Here is a 12,780-nt window from a genome sequence, read left to right on the forward strand (position 1 = left end):
GACATTGACTGAGGTGACAGTGGGTTTTTGTCCCATTATTATCATTTGGTCTAGTAGTTGTCCCTTAGTTACCCCTCCTAGGAGCCCTGCTAGATTGTCTGGCAACAAGGCTTATAGAGGACAACTCTTCTTAAGGACAAGGCTCATCGAGCTAGAAAAGGCATTCCACATCTTCTAATCAGGCCTGGATTTGGCACAAATGCTCTAGGGCTAGAGAGATAATTAGCCAAATGGATTACCCTAGAATCAAAAGGCCAAGAAAAGTTTTCCCAACAATGAATATTAGTAATCGAATGGACCAATAAACCTTCAACAAGACCCCAAGTTTAAGCCTAGGGCAAACTAGGGTTTTCTAGGGAAAAATTTACCTAGGGCAAAAGAATTCAACCTTAGAATGGATGAATTAGCCATTAAAGGGATTTGATTGATTTTGAGGCAATCAAGACTCCTTCCTGATGAAAATTGTAAGTAGGATTGATCTTCATAATGACCTAATTGTAATAATGACATTATATATTCTTTATAGTGAAAGAAAATGAAAGGAAAATAAATTATATTTGTATTTTGGGAGTATGGGTTTCATACTCAAGTTTGAGTCAAAAGCACGTTCTTCTTGCTTTTACGTTTTCTATGTCTTTCTAGGATAAATAATAATATTGGTTATGTGTCATAGTCCCATTTGGACTCATTGTAATAAAGAAAGATCGTTATTGTATGAAGAAAAAGTTGTTTTGTATCCCAAGACTCCGTAGGTATGAGAGCAGTTCAAGTCGGCCTAAAGGAGGGTATTTCAACCATCAAGAAAGGTTATAAATACAAGGAGCTTGACCTTAGTTGGCACACTCACTCAACACAAGTTTGATTTGTAGTCGTGAAGGAGAAGAAGAACTAGAAGGAAGAAGAAAGGAAGGAAGAGTCATGTTTCTCGGGTTAAATCTCTCTCTCTCTCTCTCTCTCTGTTCTCATGTGCGAAATTAGGTTTTTTGTGCAACTGTAGTTGTAGGAGGCCAAAATTCTGAGGAGTAGTTGCAAGACCGAAATTCTGGGACGAAGTTGCAGTAGGTTGATGTTTGGAAGTTGTGTTGAAGAAGCCTCTGCTGGGGGTTGACTTGGTGCTTCAGAGTGTTTTGGGCTTTGGTGTTTGGGTCTGGGAAATCTCTTTTGTAAGCATATTCTATAAGAAGAGAAACATTTTTTTGGGTTTTCCCCTACAGGGGTTTTTCCTTGGCTTGGAGCCTACATCTTGTGTACTTTGTCTTGTTGTGCTCTTCATTGTTTTGGTAATTGCTTGATGAACAAGATCTAATAAAGTAATAAAAAGGTCAACTCATATCACAAGTAATTATCAAGTTAAGGAAAATCAATATAATCTCTAAGTATCTTGATTTCCCAACATGGTTTCAGAGCTAAGGTGCAAGAAGGAGACTGAAGATCACATCCAACTTGTCCTGATCTCTCAATCTTGCTGCGACCATCTCTGAAAATTTGCAAAACTCAAATAAACTAGAGAAATTACTGAAGAAATCGAACTGGGTTACAACCCTTGCATTCTCTTTCTGTGTCCTACGCTTCTTTACTTCTGCAAACCCTTGTGCTTAGATTTGCTCTGATACCATGTGAAATTTTCTTAATTACAACGACCACAAATAAATCTTTTGACTTATGCAGTTTGTTTGCCTTCATAAATTATTACGACAAATAATGATTAATTCACTATGGCAATCTTCACAAATAAAATATAGGAACTGAGAAGATAATCCACACATATAAATTTTTGACATCAATATTTTTGGAGAAGAGTCCTTGGAAAACTGAAATGTGGGGAAAACCAATTTTGCAGATGAGGGTTTTATTATTAATCTTCAGCAATTTGAGAAATACAACTGCTCGCTTCTTACTGGAAAAGCTCCAACATATAATTTTCTCCACTGGCAAATAAATTTGGAAGCCTTGGTTTCCTCTGCAAAATAAGCTTGGCCTCCTCCCTGCTATTTGCACCTTCTGCCTGCCTTGCGCACTGGCAAAATTGGAAATGCTTGCGGCCCAAGCTAGAATTTGCACTGCTACAAGAAAATTGTTCCTGCAACCCCTTCATCCACCTGCAACTCGCACTAGACAACTCACACTTCCTCCAGTCACTGTCTTCGGAAATTGGAAATCGATCTGTTGCCCAGATGTGTGCAATGGTTATGTTGAAAAATGTGTAACTAGGTTCAGTATCCATAAATATGAAATGTGCTTTTTGATTCTTGTAAATTGTAGAATGAAAGAAAATTATTATTATTTTTGGAGCATGGGTTTCATGCTCAAGGTCCTTTATTTTATAAGGTCAAGCACCCGTTGAGTGCTTCTAGGGTTTGTCCTAGGTAAAGGTGTCAAAAGAGACATTTTCATAAGTTGAAGACCTCATCAGGCACACTGTAACTTGTAAAGAAAAATATTTTTGTCCTTAAAAGTGTCAAAATACCCTCTAAGATCAAGTCGGCCTTGTTTTTGGCAAGTTGGTCTAATTTGAGGAGCCACATCCCACCTTTGAGATGCCGATATGAAGGAGGAAGCTCGACCTCCTTGAAGCACATTCATCTCTCACTCATTCAAGTGAAGGAAGAAGGGAACGAAGAAGGAAGAGGACGAAGAAGACTTGGTTTTGGGCTAATTCTTTCTTACACGCATAGTTTTCAAATTTGGTCGGTTTGTATTGTAAACTGGTCAAATCAGCTGGTTCATTAGCCTTGGCCATCAAATCGGTTGAAAAATTTGATTTTCTGAGCGACGCACTGATTTTTTGGTCTGACCGAATATAAATCGACTAATTTATGAAGGAACCAATCGACTTATGAAGGAATCAATTGGTTTTCCCATAAATCATACGGTTCCTTCATAAACCGATCGGTGTATTGCCAGGGCAGCTACGAACCCCACAAAATGCAGTTTGTGAGTTTTGATGTTGTTTTGAGGGAAATTTGGGGTTGTTTCCCTCCAAAAGCGACCCCTCTAAGAAAAGCATGCCTCTCCTCTCATTTGTGTCACACATATCAACCCTAGCAACACTAACAATCAATGGTAATGTTAAATTCTTTAAGTAAAAGTGACATTTCCTTTATTTTTCATTTTCAACCTTTTACTTAAATTTTTAACATTACCATGAAATGACTCAGGATGTTAGAAAGTAGTTTCGACCTCATTGAATTTCATATGGAGAAACTAGAATTTTAGAGTTCACTCAAAATTCAACAAACTTAATGGTTTTCAACATTTCAAGGTTTGGGGTTGTGTACAATGTTTCCATTTGATTCTATCATGCATAAGGGTATGAGATTAGCATTTGATCAAGAGCATGAAGTCCTTTAAGAACCTTGAAGATGTGTGGATAAAGAAGCAGATTATAGGAGATTAGAATATAATAAAGCTAATCCGGTTACCTGTGGCAATCCTTGTGACCTCCATTTCAAGCTGGAGCCGAGAAGTTTGCAAATTTTGAGAGACCCTCGAAGACCGGAGGAAGGCTCAATGTAACTGTGTCGAGATAAAGTAGTCCAGAATAAAAAACTAGTGAAGTATAAGCTTTTTCTACCACATTATAAGGTTGGGGAGATGAACCTTTCACTTAAACCAAAATCACTAGTTAGGCATGTTAAACTTCTTCAATTTCTATCATATTATAAGGTTGAGCAATCCAAGTCTGAAGACTCTGAGTGAGATGATGTTTATGTATCTCTTGCTGATGATCCCATTTTTAGTAGCGCTGAGTCAATGATGATTTTCATGAGTGATCATGTTGATCAATGATTTATAGTTTTGATGTCTATTTCTACTGCTACTACCACTACTGCTAAGGTTGCAGAGGAGTTTTAGGAGTCCTCAAACACTCAACTAGATTATTTATGCAGTTCATGTTGATGAGCCCTTCTCGTCTAGTGGTGATGAGTTTGATCATGGAGAGGAGTGATCATGTTGATCAATGATATGAAAGACTTGTAGTAGCCCAGTGACCCCATAGCTTATAACATTTTTTTTGGACTCTAGAGGCCATTTAGAGCCTCATTGATTATGTATTCTGTTGTTGATATGTGTTGCACTCGGTGCCAATTTGGTATATTCACCTTTACCTAGTATATATATGAGCAAACTTTGCATATCTTATCTCTATTGGTTTGGAATCATGGTTTTAAATGTTAAAAATAGTTTTTCATTAAAACTAATTATTTCATGTGTTTTTTTAAAGACCGGTTCATTGAGATCTAGCCAGTCTTGATTTGACCGGTTCTGGTTTGAAACCTGGTTTGATAGGTGGACCGGTCCGGTCACCGGTTCCGGTTATTAAAACTATGCTCACACGTGCGAAGGAAGGCTAGGGTTTCTGCAACAGATCTAGGGTTTTCCTCTACAAGTTCGATCTTGAAGAAGAGAAGGAAAGAAGGTCAAGCGAAGGTTAAAAGAAGCCATCCTCAAGCTCTGGAAGTCAGAGAAAGCCAAGCAAAGGTCTAAGGAAGTTGTCGGAGGCTAAAAGAAGCTCACACGTGTGGCAACAACAACTGTAGGAGGGCCAAAAATTTCAGGTCTGCAGTGGAGGCCAAAATTCTATAGCTGGAGGTTGAAGTTGTGCTACTGGAAAATATTTGATTGGGTTTGACTTGGACAAGGAAAGCACATCATCCGGAAAGGTTGGACTTGGTGTTGGAGGGTATTGGTCTTGGTCTAAAGGTCTTGGAATTCGTCAATTGAAAAATCTATAAGGAAGAGGAGATTTTCGGGTTTTCCTCTCAAGTGGAGAGGTTTTGGCCCTGGCTTGCAGCCTATATTCTGTGTTCTTGTTCTTCTTGTTTTTGGTAGCTGTTTGATGATACACAAACATAATAATAATAAGTGAAGCTAATAAGTAAGATAAGTAAAAAGACATCACAAGCAATTATCAAAGAAAGAGAAATCACTCTAATCATTGCCCTATAGATTTCTCAACATGGTATCAAAGCTAAGGTTGGCTAAGGGCATTATGAAGATCTCTACTACATTGAAGAAGTTTCTCAAGAATTGTTCAAAGGTAGCAAGTCATCTCAAGAAAGGTATCAAGGAATCATGGAATCTTCTATTTACTTCAAAGAAGGAAGTGACCAAGATAAAGGATTAAGGACTCTTCTCGACATTCACTGACACATTTCAAGATGAGAACGTTTGGGTGATCGATAGTGGTGCATCAAGACACATGACTAGTCATCACAAGCAACTAAAAACATTGCCAAAAGGAAAATCTTCTTGCTTCGTAGGACTTGGAGATAATAGGAGATACCCTGTAAGAGGATTTGGATCAACCTCAATAGAACTGAAGAATAGAGGCAATACTCATCTCAACAACATCATTTTGTTCCAAGTTTGCATAAGAATTTACTGTCCATTTCAAGTCTAGAAGATAAAGGTGATAGAGTGGCTTTCATTGATGGAAAAGTTGTAGTATGGGGTAAAAACTAAAGCATAGAAAATGCTGGAGTGATTGGCATTCGTGATGGAAGACCTTACAGGTTGACATCTCCTCTTTGTCAAACCCTGGTTCACATTGAAATCAACCCATGTCAGCTTTGGGATAGAAGATTTTGTCATCTCTATTTCAAAATTGTCCCAAATCTAAGTTCAATAGTAGATGGAATCCCCAAACTAAAAGAAGATCATGAAGGAGTATGCAAAGGATGTGCATTGGGTAAGAACACCAAGAGACCATTTGGAGGCAGTGTTTCACGCTCAAAAGGAATCTTGAATCTTATTCATTCTGATGTCTGTGGTCCTATGATTCCTCAATTACTTGGAGGTCATCTATAGTATGTCAGATTTGTAGATGATCATTCAAGGAAAACTTGGGTTTACTTAATGAAATACAAGGATGAAGTGTTTACAAAATCTCAAGAATTCAAAGTTGAAGTAGAGAACCTTACAGAAAGAAGAATCAAGATATTATGATCTGATAATGGAGGACAATATACATCCTAGGAAATCATAAATTTATGTAAGGAGTATGGGATTAAGAGGGAGCTGATAGTCCCATATAATCCTGAACAAAATGGAGTTGCAGAACGAAAGAACCAATCCATTGAAGAAAGTGTAAAAGAAATGTTACATGATCAAGACTTACCAAAATTTCTATGGGGTGAAGCTACAAAGACAACTGTATACATACAAAATCAAAGTCCCCACAAGTCACTAGATAACATAACTCCTGACGAAGTATTCACTAGGAAGAAACCTACTGTAGATCATCTCCGAATTTTTGGTTGTCCTATTCATATACCTAAGGTTTAAAGAAAGACGCTGGATCCATCAGGCATGAAGGGAACATTTGTTGGCTATAGTAACTCCTCTAAGGTCTACAGGATCTACATAAAGGAATGACACCCAATAGAAGTCAGTTGAGATGTGATATTTGACGAAAGTATTGCATTCAAGAAATAAAAGGATCTCCCTATGGACTCTGATGATGAAGAACTTCCAGTATTTGAAGAAGAAGTTATTAGGGAAGAAGAAGAATCAAATTATGAAGATGAATGTCCCAGTGAACCTATACAACCTATGGTTATCCACGAAACTAGAAAGAGACATAACTGGTTGAAGTCTACACTACTTGATGTAGAAGGTCATGGAGCAGCTCAAGGCACATTCAGGGAGAGCAAGAAGCCCAAACGATACTGGGGGTAGGCACCCTACATGACAAAACTAATAGAAGAAGAGCCATCCACTTTTTAAGAAGTTGCCGATCATTAAGAATGGAAGGATGCCATGAATGCAGAATATAAATCTATAATGAAGATTCGAGTTTGGGAGATCGTACCTAGGCCTGAAGACAAATTTGTGGTAACTTCCAAATGGATCTACAAGATCAAACATGCAACAGATGGAAGTATTGATAAATATAAGGCAAGATTTGTGGCTAGGGGCTTCTCTCAACAAGAAGGCATCGACTATGAAGAGACATTTGCTCCGACAACAAGGTATACAACTATACGTTCGTTGGTCTCTTTGGCAACATCGATTTGATGTTGCTGTTGAAATTTCTAAGTATTACCCGTTAGAAATTTTATCTGTATTCTCTAGTTTATTTCGCCTACTTGTTTAATTACTAACAAGTTATTTAACCATATAAACACTGAAATAAACACAATACAATCTTAACCATCTACAGGTCAACAACTGAAAGAAATAGACAAACACACAAGTGACACCATTATTTTGGACAAACGTCCCTGGAAAAACCCAACTTGGGAAAACCTGTGGAGCAATTCTGAGGGTTATATTATTATGCAGTCTTTTTGAGTACAACTGGGTGCCAAACTGGCTCACCCGATAGAGCAAATAATCTGACAATAGTACCTCTCTATTCGGAAGCAGATATTCAGAAAGTCTGCCCCACGAAACCATCTCCAACACAATCTGAAGCTCAGCGTCAACCCTCCTAGCCTTTGCGTTAGCCTGAAACCCTTTACGTCAACCTCCTGAGGCTCTGCGCAACCTCTCATACCCATTAATATTTTATTTTTGCTATGTTTAGACTTAGGAACTCCATTAAAACTATTAATTATTTTATATCTCCTTAACCAGGTAGAATCTGCCCAAACCATTTATGGGTCTTGGAGATCTCATGTGCTTTAGCCTCTCCACCAATTTTCATGGCTAGAGCACATCCGATGCTACTCCAAATAAACTCTCCCTCTTAGCAAGGACTATGCTTTAGTAATACTCCACACTGAGCATCACTCTGATTATATGACAGCGGTACCTGTGCTGATGCTAAGCCTCCCCGCCCAACATCCTCTGCACTGCTACATCTTGTACTACTGCCCATGGCTCTGCCACTACCACTGCTGCATCCGTACAACAAATCCCTCTGCATCTGTGCTGCTGTTGGTCCTGTTAGCGCTTGAAATTTCGCCTCAGGCTGAAAAAGGTAAACTCCAAGGCAACATCAAACCACTTGGCCTCGTAGCTAGCCCTACGGGGCAGGAGAGGGCTCTCTCCGGTCTATCTCGGCAAAGATCTTCAACGGGCAGAGATAACCAATAAAGAACACTGATTTTAGGCTAGTAAACTGATAAAAAGGTTTGATTTGGGATTTTTAGGGTTTTGGTGGAAAATTGGGGAAAGGCAATTTTGGGTGCGGGGATTGGACACAGTTTTCACAGGGGGTTCTTTGGGGCAAGGTAGGAGACTGTATTGATGCCTTTGAAAGATTTGGATGGATGAGAATGACTGGTGAGGAGCTAAGGAGAGCAAGCAATCACCTTGAATTCTCCTTAAACAGCTGAAAACATTGATATTAAGCAAACTTAAAGGCAGAGCATAGCAACCATGAATTCTACCTTAACACTTCATTTGCCTAATTTGCAGAAGAACATGTAAGAAGATGATTCACATAACAAACCTACAAGTACAAAGAGAAACACACCATCAATACATGTAACCACAGGAATCCCAAAAAGGACTGCAAAACCCTGGTCTTCCTTTGCCAAAAATTGCAAAGATACAATGAGTAATACAATACAAGCTTTCTCCCTCAAGAGTCCAACCATGAAAATGACCAAGAAAGTACATAATATAGGCAATCTAACATCTTTCCTTGCCTTTAGGGGTCGAGCTCACTATCCTAGGAGCTGTTTCAACCAATTCCAAACTGAGCACTAAAATCTAGGCAGTCAAAACAACTTGCCTCTATAAGCTAGGAAACTAATTCATTCATTAAATTTTTGCCTATTTCATGAATGAATCTTCTAGAAGAGATAAATAAGTGTCAAAGTATCATAAAATTACATCATTTACATCAAGGAGGATCAAAATCCACTCCAAAAAGTCAAACCTAGTCAAAACTGCGTTTTGCTGAGCTGTAGGTGCATTTCTGTGAAAATAGCCTGATGCGTAGCGCCTTGAATCTCAACGCGTAGCGCGCCTTTGGGCCTGATTTTGAGGCACTTCCTGGAGTCCAAATGAGGCAAAAGTGGGCTTGTTGGAAAGGTCTGGATGTCTACTTTCCAACCCAAGTGGAATTTTTGAATTTGGTGACCATTTGCCCCTCCAAAATTGCAATCTCCCAAGACTGCTTCCTGTGTGTCAAAAAGGTGGCAGAAAGTCATTTTTTGCTTGTTTTTTGACCTTCTGGAGGCTCAAAACTTGATGGAATCTCTTGGCAATTGCTGAGCAAGTGTATTTTTGCATGACAAATCCAAAAATGCTGAGTTTTCATGAAATGGAGTTGCCCATCTTCAGGGTAGCGCGCGGCGCGCTATGCGTTGAGGGCAAAAACCTGTGTTTGGCACAAAAAATTCACAATTGACAAAATTTTCTCCAAATTTCTTGAAATTTGGGTTGGGAGTCCCCAATCAAGTACCATGCTCAGTCAAAAAGGCTTTGGCCAAAATTTGGAGTGGATCGGGCCTTTTCTGTCGTTTTAGTGCTTTGCTCGACCTCCTTGGATCTGGCGATTGTATTTTTGACATTTCTCTAAAACCATGACATCTGTGTAAAAAGTGAAGGAGGTTTTTTTTCTTTGGCATGTTGTGGACAAAAACCTCTCTCAGTTTTCCAAAATTCATCTTTGATTGCTTTGAAACATCTTTTGAGTGAAACTTATCCCGATGTGTGAAACAAGGAATTTTGTCGAAATGAAGCGAAATGAAGGGGATAAGAGGCTTCTAAATTCTTGGGGAAATTTTTGGAAGTAGGGAGGGATGTTAGGAAGCAGGGGAAAGTGGAATCTCAGAGATTGAGTGAGGGGAAGGGGTCCAAAAGGGCAAAACACAGGCCCAACCTAGAAAATTGCCAGGTTGTAGCAAGAAACTAGGGTTTGTGCGAAAATGAGGAATTTGGCGGATCTAAGGGATGGGAAGCATTTAATAAGGTACTTTAAGGATAGGGGAAGGTGTATGAACATCAGGATACAAGTTTTGCCGATGATTTGACCGTCCAAGAGAAATTGCCTTCAAAACCCTAGGAGAGGGAAATGACCTTGCCTAGGTGCAACTGAAGCATGAACAAGGTGTAAAATGACTCATTAGACACTGACATGATAATGAAAACCCTATGAATGATGATAGACTCAGCTGAATAGTGACATAGATTGGCATTTGGGCAATTTTAGAAGGAGTGAAAGCAAACCCTAGACCTAATGCCTACTGACCAAATTTTGCTTGAAGACTCACTGAAATGACAAAATTTGACCTTGACACTTTGAGACCACTTTGTAAGAGCATATTTGATCACTGGAGGAAGGCTGGAAAGACTGACACTAACAGGTCCTTTCTCCCAACACTGCATCTGCACTGCAACCCCCTCTCATCATGCTGCATTTTGATACTGCTGACTACTACTGCACTGCAAATCAGTTACTGAGAAGTAACTAATTGATCCACCTAACTATTGACATCCTTGTTAGGCTATAAACATTCCTGATGCTGAAGCTCACTTTGCCGCTATCTCGTGCTCCCTCTACTGCCTTTGCGCTGCTGCAAGAACTCCTTGCCTCTCGCACCGCTGCAAACCTCTCTGTGGCATCTTGCACTGCTAAAACCTCCTCTTTGCATCTCGAACTGCTGCAGCGCTCTTTGCACTGCCTGGGACAACTGCACTTGTAGCATTCTCTGCTGCTTCATCCGCATCTGTTTCTACCGACATCGACCATATTGCTACTCTCACTTTGGGGCTCCCGTAGCCAGGTATATCCAAGAGTTTGGGTGCCCAAGGATCCTGCCCCTCATTGCCTGTAGTCTTCTTGAATATAGCTCAATGTCTCCCCACCTCTTCTCTAGAGGTGCATGAGCACTCAAGTCACAGTCGTCATCTTCCTCTACCTCCTTTTCCACCTTCGCTGGCGCTGCCTTGGAGTTAGACGCCTCTACCTTATTCTTCTTCCTGAGACATTGGTTCGCATAATGCCGCAGTTCCCCACAATTGAAGCACTTTATCTTGGAGAGGTCCTTTTTCTTCCTCTTCTCTAGCTTCCCTGCAGATGCCAGGGCTGCATCCTCTTCCTCCTCTGTCTTGACCCGGGCTCCTTTGTTGCTGCTTCCCGTCTTGGTTGACTATCTATTCTCTTATTGACGAAGAGCCGCCCACAGTTCTTCCCAATCTGGAAGATTCGCTCTGCCCAGAATACTTTGGACGAATGTCTCCCACTCCTCGGAGACTGCGTTTAGAGCGGTCCTCACCATCCACTCCTGATCTGATGTGGCCCCTGTGGAAGTCAGTTGGTCCCGAAACTCCTTCAACCTGTTGAGGAAGTGATCTACCTGCTCCCCCTTCTGCATCTGGTATGACCACAGCTGATTCTCTTGTAACATCTTCCTCTGCACAGAAGTGTGTTGATACAATGTCTTCAAGGTGTCCCACATTTCCTTTGCCGTCTCTTTCTTGGCAATATGCTGGACCACATGATCCTTGACCCCATCAAGAATTATGCATTTCGCCTTGCCCATCGCATTGTCATACCTTTCATTTTCAGCTGGGTCAATTGGGATAGCCACAGTTCTCAAGGTGAAGGCCTTGGTGCGATGTCTATTTAGAACGGACAAGATCCTGGCCTTCCAGATGACAAAGTTGGACGTCCCGTCCAGCCTGTTATGATCCCTTAGTCCGTTCATGGCCATCTCTCTGCCCTTCTTTTCAACTTCTCTGAGTCTCTACTTCCCTTTGGAAGTTCTCTCTTCGACTCCCTCCGAGTCTCGATTTCCCTCTTGGAAATCTGGCTGCCAATCGTCGAGTCGCACCTCTCCGATCTCCTTTGCACTTGCAACACTGATCTGGATTTCTTGGCTAGAAATCTGCCTAGGTAGCGACTCCCTCTACCTTGGTTTTGCCTTGTTAGGTACTGTTTTGTCTTGGTAGCAACATCACCCCTCCAACTTCACTCCCCGCAATCTGCCCATAGCTTCCTATGCCCCAACAATTGAAGAATTGAGCCTCTAGGTTCTGCGCAATCCCGACACTAGCTGAATTGCTCCCTTGGCCAGTTGCGTGAACCCTCCTGGTCTCTGCGTGGCTCTTCGTGAGCTTTTTCTGTCTTCCTTAGCCTATGCGTTGGCCTCTCTCTTGCTCAAAGTGATGACATGGGCCCTTTGCGTCAACCCTTCTCTTTTGCTTTCTGCTAGGAATAACTTCTGTCACTCGGGACAACTGTTTCTGCTGCAAATGCTATGATTTAGCTGACGCCTTCAACTCTCCTATGATCTGCGATGCTTCAATACCATGTTGAAATTTCTAAGTATTACTTGTTAGAAATTTTATCTATATTCTCTGGTTTATTTCGCCTACTTGTTTAATTACTAACAAGATGTTTAACCATATAAACACTCAAATAAACACAATACAGTCTCAACCATCTACAGATCAACAACTGAAAGAAATAGACAAACACACAAGTGACGGTGTTATTTTGGACAAATGTCCCAACCCAACTTGGGAAAACCGGTGCAACAATTTTGAGGGTTATATTATTAGGCAGTCTTTCTCAGTACAACTGGGTGCCAAACTGGCTCACTCAACAGAGAAAATAATTCGGTAGTAGTACCTCTCTATTCAGAAGCAGATATTCGGAAAGTCTGACCCAGGCAACCCTCTCCAGCACAATCTGAAGCTCAATGTCAGCCCTCTTGGCCTCTGCTTCAGCCTGAAACCCTCTGCGTCAGCCTCCTGAGGCTTTGCGCAGCCTCTCTGACCCTCTGCATCAGCCTCTTGAGGCTTTGCACAGCCTCTCTGACCCTCTGCGTCACTCTTGTAGCCTTTGGGCGGATGATGCAAGCCCTTCTAGCCTCT

The 12,780-nt window shown here is 40.8% G+C and overlaps 1 protein-coding gene across 33 annotated transcripts in view; it reads left to right on the plus strand.

The window, feature by feature from the left end:
* Positions 1–12,780, plus strand: part of LOC149252728 (kinesin-like protein KIN-7E, chloroplastic) — a 370,076-nt gene that overhangs the window by 176,241 nt on the left and 181,055 nt on the right. The window lies entirely within an intron of this gene.

Source organism: Pinus tabuliformis, chromosome 7 (genome assembly GCF_031772625.1).
Source record: "Pinus tabuliformis cultivar Carrire ecotype Pingquan chromosome 7, CPIR1, whole genome shotgun sequence".
In the NCBI taxonomy this organism is placed as follows: domain Eukaryota; kingdom Viridiplantae; phylum Streptophyta; class Pinopsida; order Pinales; family Pinaceae; genus Pinus; species Pinus tabuliformis.